Source organism: Lissotriton vulgaris, chromosome 5 (genome assembly GCF_964263255.1).
Source record: "Lissotriton vulgaris chromosome 5, aLisVul1.2, whole genome shotgun sequence".
Taxonomy (NCBI): Eukaryota; Metazoa; Chordata; class Amphibia; order Caudata; family Salamandridae; genus Lissotriton; species Lissotriton vulgaris.
Window position 1 is genome coordinate 1,876,814,819 of NC_141693.1, and position 6,004 is coordinate 1,876,820,822.

Sequence of the window (6,004 nt, forward strand, 5' to 3'; positions counted from 1 at the left end):
GGAGTAGGATTCCCAAGTTCATTCTGGAGACCACAGTTTCCATTTTTGTGGTTTGGGCATAAAGGGAAGTTGAAGTCGCCGCCCCAAACGAATTGGATTGAAGATATGCGGTTATCGATTTGATGTGCGGTTAGGAAAGAAGCTATCTCTTCTAAGTTTGACCAGCATTCAGAGGTACCAGAGTTATTGTAATAGTTTATGAGTATATAGTTATTGTCTTTGGGTGATGTTATCTGCATGATTTGTATAATTTGGAAGGTAGATGATTCCTTTAATAGTTTCACGCTGAGGGGAAGAGTATTAGCAACGTAGGTCGTGAGCCCCCCCTTTGGTCTGCCCATGTTTCCAGGAACTGCAGGGGTGAAAACAGTTTTATAACCCGCAAGATGTAATGGGATTGTGCACCAGGTTTCTTGCACACACAGTATCTGATGTTGCTTTGCTGTGTCGAGCCATAAGGCCAGTGTTATTTTTGAGGTCAAGCCTGCAATGTTCCAATATGCGATGGAGAAGCTCAGGTTTGTGGTGTCTGCCGAAACATGTGGTGAAGTTGACGGAATGTTTGCGATCTGGGTTTCAGGCAGTTGTTGTGGTTGGACCTGTGAAAGTTTGACGGAAGCTTTAGAAGCTACAATTGGCCGGTGGAACAAAGCGGAGGTATTTCCGTCTTCATCTGAGAAGATTGTGTAGGTAGCTTTGTTGAGAGTACTTGGAAAAGTAGTTGGTAGTTCCTGGAATGGGTTTTTATGGTTGTCAGGAGAGGGCTCTAATGGTGCTAGCTGCTGTATTAAATTAGTTGGTTGTGGTGTGGTAGTGGTGTTTGTATGTCTAGGTTCGGCCCTGGGTGGTCAATCGACCATCTCTAGACAATCGAAACGGTTTTGTATTGGAAAGCCCTGCCAGCCTTCATATGATTGAAAGGGTCTGTCTTGCCGATATTGCCTCGGCCGTTCTCTCGGGCCATATCTACCACCGAGGTCGTATGCATTTCTGCCTCCATGGTCGTATGTATACTCCGTCTGGTTCCATGGCTCTTGATTCCATGGTTCTTTGGGGATCTGGTGCCAGGACCAGGGTGGGGTATTACGATGTTGTCTCACTGGAGGGTAGAAGAAAGAGAGATGTCGGGCATCGATCCCCCCCTTTTTTTCCAGCGAGGGCCAAGCGCAAATGTAGTCCACTGCGGAGGGGTCTCTACAGGTTACTATGATGCAATCTCCGCTGGTCGATTTTTTTGTTTTGCCTACCCAGACTACCCTGCGGACTGTGGAGATCCCTCCAGAAAGATGGGGTTCTAGAGGTCTGTTAATGCTTAACCATTGCATGACCTTGTTTTTGAGTGACCATGCAGTTTCAGGTGTGTCATCAGTTAGCTCTGGTACGCCTGTGAGTACTATTGTGTAGGGGGTGGCTTCCGGAGGCAAGTGGGCTGGACGTCTAGTGGCTGGTGTTTTATTGGTGGTGTTTTTAGGAGACGGCTGGGGGGCCGCTGGTTTCGGTGAAAGAGGTACAGGCTTTTTTGCAGGATGAACTTTGCTAAAATCTCTACAGTGAAAGAAGGAAATCTACCTGAGATTGCAGAAAAACAACTTTGTCTTATTTTCGCAGATCACATCCATGCGTCCGCACAATTATTCTCCTCCAAAGAGTGACAGGCTGCAGTAGGGATTAATAGGGGGGCGCGCGCACAGGGCGGGTTGCTTCAGAAAAATTCATTTAAAATAAAGAAAAAGGGAGACAGGCATCTGGAAGCAGAGACACAGATGCACGTATGTACCCAGAGATAGATCGACCATCTCGACAGATCTAGGGAGACTGCCGGCTGTAGACAGACAGATGTATGTTCTATGAGGCAGGTCCATAGATACAGGCTTCTGGAAGCAGACAGACAGCTGTAGGTATACCCTGCAGCAGGCCCAGAGAGACAGATGCATGTATGTACCCAGAAACATATCCAGAGAAACAGATGCATGTAGTACCCAGCGGGAGGTCCACAGAGACGGGAGGCTGCATGCAGACAGATGCCTGCATGTTACCAGACAGATGCATGTATGTACACAGAGTGAATGCATGTATGCACCCAGAAAGATGCATGTATGCACCCAGAAAGATGCATATATGTATTGCGCGGTAGGTCCAGAAAGACAGATGGGTCTATAAGACAGGGGCAGACAAGATGGGAGAAAGAGAAAAATGCATACATAATCAAAAGCAGAGATAGTACAATGAAATATGTAGAAGATATAGAAAGACCTGACAGATGATATGAATCAGCCCGGCTAGCTCAGTCGGTAGAGCATGAGACTCGTGGGTTCGAGCCCCACGTTGGGCGCGTGTCATTTTAGTTTTCTATTATTACTTTATATTTCATTATGTATTTTTTTCGAATAGTCTCTTTTGCATTCTATGAGTCTCTTTATAGAAATTAACCAACCCCATGCAGGATTTCAGTTCACAACTTCCTTCTGCCTGTACAAGGGCGGAGACTAGCGATCTCTTCATGGCGTCTTGTTGAAACTTTTACGAGGCGCTCCTCGTCCTCTAGCGGTGCTGCCCCGCGCTCCACGAAGTAAAAGCCACATAATTATTGGAAGTGGGAAAAAAAACACAGATGTGCATATAAATGAATCGCAAAAAAGATTGTGTCAGAAGTGGGATTTGAACCCACGCCTCCAATTGGAGACCAGAACACCCAGCTGGTGGGAAGAGTCAGCTCTTGAGTCTGGCGCCTTAGACCGCTCGGCCATCCTGACAGCTGATACGGAGGGAGGCCGGGTGATGTCATCACCTCGTTGAGATGCAGATTGTTATTGGGCGGTTTCTGTGTGTTATTCAACTTTACTTTCGCCCACACCTTCGCTTTTCAACACTCTGAAAGGGGCCCAGGGCTGAATTTCGCACCGTTTAACTTTAACTGTAACCCTCGCGATACACAACGGTGTAACACAGACCTTGCGTTTTCAATCTGCTGCGTCTTCTGCTGCACGGACTCAATAGTCTTCTGGGCGCTACATTCTCAGACGGTGAATAAAACTGTAGGGATGGGATCACTGGCGGATGCTGCGGTATGAAAACGCTCTGACCGCCGTACTCGTGACGTTGCAGTCGAACCACTGGTGCAGGGGTCTCTGACTGCCACAGCATCTCCATGTCGGGTTCGGTGGTCCGATGGATAGCCAAACTCATAATCAGACCCTGAGTCCTTTTTGCTTTCAAGGTCGTAGACTATGCTCTAAAGGGGAACTTTTATTTACAGTCCTGCGAAATGACTAAACTAGCAGCTAATGCCACATTAGAGCAAGCTGTTTTTTGTACTGATCCTACATTAAATTGCGGTATGTGTGAAAATGCGTGTACTGTAGATAACCTACTGAATATGAGCCACGCGTTTGATGCCAAACAAGTCACAGGTCCTAAATTTCAGTAGTCGAAAAAATGTAATGCGCTTTCTTTTTGTGTAGTGTGTGGATGTGTTTTTAAAACTATAATGTAGGTGCCTTTGGGTTTCAGAAACAGTCAGGCCTTTTATGGTTCTATAGATATACACAATGTGTGCTCCAGTTCTGCGAGGCTATTTCACAATTACTTCCCACATCACAACAGAAAAGTGGAATTTATAACATCCATACTGTTAAAGCAGATGAGTTGAAAACAGACAAATAACTGGGACTTGTCGCCAAAATATGGATAAACATGGGAGCACAGCATCTTTACCCACACACCACCATTAACACATATATATTTGTTTAAATAACACAGGTGTTATTTTGATAAAGAATCATCTGATGTAATGTGCTGTAGAAACAATGCCTAGATTTGCCTACTTTACAGGTTATCACTTGCACCAGTTATAGTGCTTCCCTAGCTGTGATGCCGTACTGCACAACCACAGGCGGGAGCACCTGCCACCCTGGCCTGGTCTAACCCATATGTACTCACTCCCATTGGACACCAAGCCAAAAAAAAGAGATTGTGTGCAGGAAAAGGATGGAACACATGCACTTGTACGGAGAGTCTAGAAGAAAGTTTTTTAAACAGTACCTCAGAAGTGTGCTGCCAGTGGAAAGACACTGAACGCCAGCCACTGGCCATCAGCCGGAAACGGTACTTGGTCCAAGCTCCAGGGAACAGCCGAGGAAAGAGAGGGAGTGAAACCTGATGGTGCAAGAATCTGCTGTGGACCAATGAGATCCAAGAAAATTAGAGTGACATTAAAGCCTACGAATGGTAAGGAATGGGCGAGCTGTAAGTTCCTTTTAAGATTTTTTCTTTTAACTTCAAGAGATTTAGCAAGAGCTATGCAGGTGAAACATAGCAAATTTCAGTTTTCATTGCTTTAAAAAAGCTGCTTCAAATATGCTCTGTGACCTGAACTTACTTCCTTTAACCTTGACTCCTGGCGTAGCAGCAGGCATTGTGACCTCAGAACTAGACTATATTAACATAAAATAGTCGAGTTCAGACGTCTTTTCTTTATAATCGGCGACTGGGTGTGTCACAAGTCTGCGATTATAAAGAAATTGGGGTATAGTGTTTATACAGGTTTTACCAAATCCCATGCATTATATTATGAAAATCCTTAAAGACTAGAACAAATTGTCTTGTAGCCAGGACAATTAAACGTTTTGCCTACACTCAGGTAGTTTCACATTTAACATTGTAAGTTTGGGCTGAAAAATCCCAGAATGCTAATCACTGTCAGAGAAAGCTAAATATAACAATGCTTTGTTTGTACAGCAAACGGCAGCTCTCTTCCTGAGCCCACCCTGTGCTTTATTATGCTTTCGAATACAAAGGTAGATGGGTCAGACCTCTGGCATGAGCCAGAAGACACAGGTGACTCTGGGAAAAGATTCACAAATGATCCTTCCTTGAAACCCTCCTTGCTCTTGCAAACCTTAGTCTCAAAGTGTGGATAGACTAATGTCAGGCATCATTTGGTTATTTATCAGTTTTTTATTGCGCTACATTTTACCATTCTGGTGCGTCAGAGCATTAGGGCAGCTGACAAGCCATGGGAGTATAGAGTTGAATTGGAGAGGAAGCCTGTTTCTGATGTTCTTTGTCACAATACCAGACCTGTGAGGGCTCAATTAAAATTCAAGTCTGAATTGTTGCATTTTCAAGCATTGCCTAAAACCTGGGTGGCTGGTAAGGTGGAATTCAGGTGGATGGGGCCCTGTACATCCAGAGAACTGCCTCTGTGTTTCATCCTCTTAAATGATGGTTGGTGGATATTGTGGGTGGAGTATCTGATGACATCAAGGCCCAGGCTGAGATGTTCTTTAATATTGTGAATTGTTTCCTTCTGCCTGAATGCATCATGGAGTACTGCAGGTGAATATCAGAGCTTTCTAACCTCACACTGATGGTGATAATTGGCCTTACACTTAGCATAGTACATCCCTATCCAGAGCCTGCTTCCTTTGGAGAGGTTTTCAAAGCCACAGCTTCCAGGGAGAATATGGTGACACATTGTCTAAAGCTGAGCTAAGCAGCTGATAGAGGCACCCAATCAATGCAAAGTATTTAGGGGTGAGCATAATTTGCGAAATTTGCTGTAGCAGAATTATGCAACATTACAGCAAAGCTGCGGATTTACACCAGAAGGATAACCCTGCATTCAGCGCTATTTTCTGAGTGCTAAATGCACCCTTGCATCCAATATGAACCAGAGGATGTATTATACGCTAAAAAAATACAGCGAAAAGCAACAGAACAGAGCGGCAGCCCTCCGTTCCTGTGCTGTTGGGTAGACATTGTTGCCCCAAATTACGCGAACAGGCAAATTGCATACGGTTTGGTAATTTTGCATCGCAAAAGAAACATGAAGTAACTCCGATTACCTGGAGGTGATTAAAAATGTCACCCAGGCCTAGTATTCACTCCAGATCAAAGTGTAGGAGACCCAAGACTGGACATATTCCTTGAGGCAAAGGTAGTGGTTAAGTGGTGAGTAGGAATTTGTAATTTCCGGACCTTTACCCTATCACCGACTATATTC

General features: G+C 44.8%; 1 non-coding gene across 1 annotated transcript; it reads right to left on the reverse strand.

The window, feature by feature from the left end:
• Positions 1-2,643: 2,643 nt before the first annotated feature.
• Positions 2,644-2,753, reverse strand: TRNAL-CAA (transfer RNA leucine (anticodon CAA)). Its single transcript has 2 exons — positions 2,716-2,753; positions 2,644-2,689 (listed from the first exon to the last, which is right to left on the reverse strand). It is a non-coding gene; the product is annotated as a tRNA-Leu (tRNA).
• Positions 2,754-6,004: the final 3,251 nt, after the last annotated feature.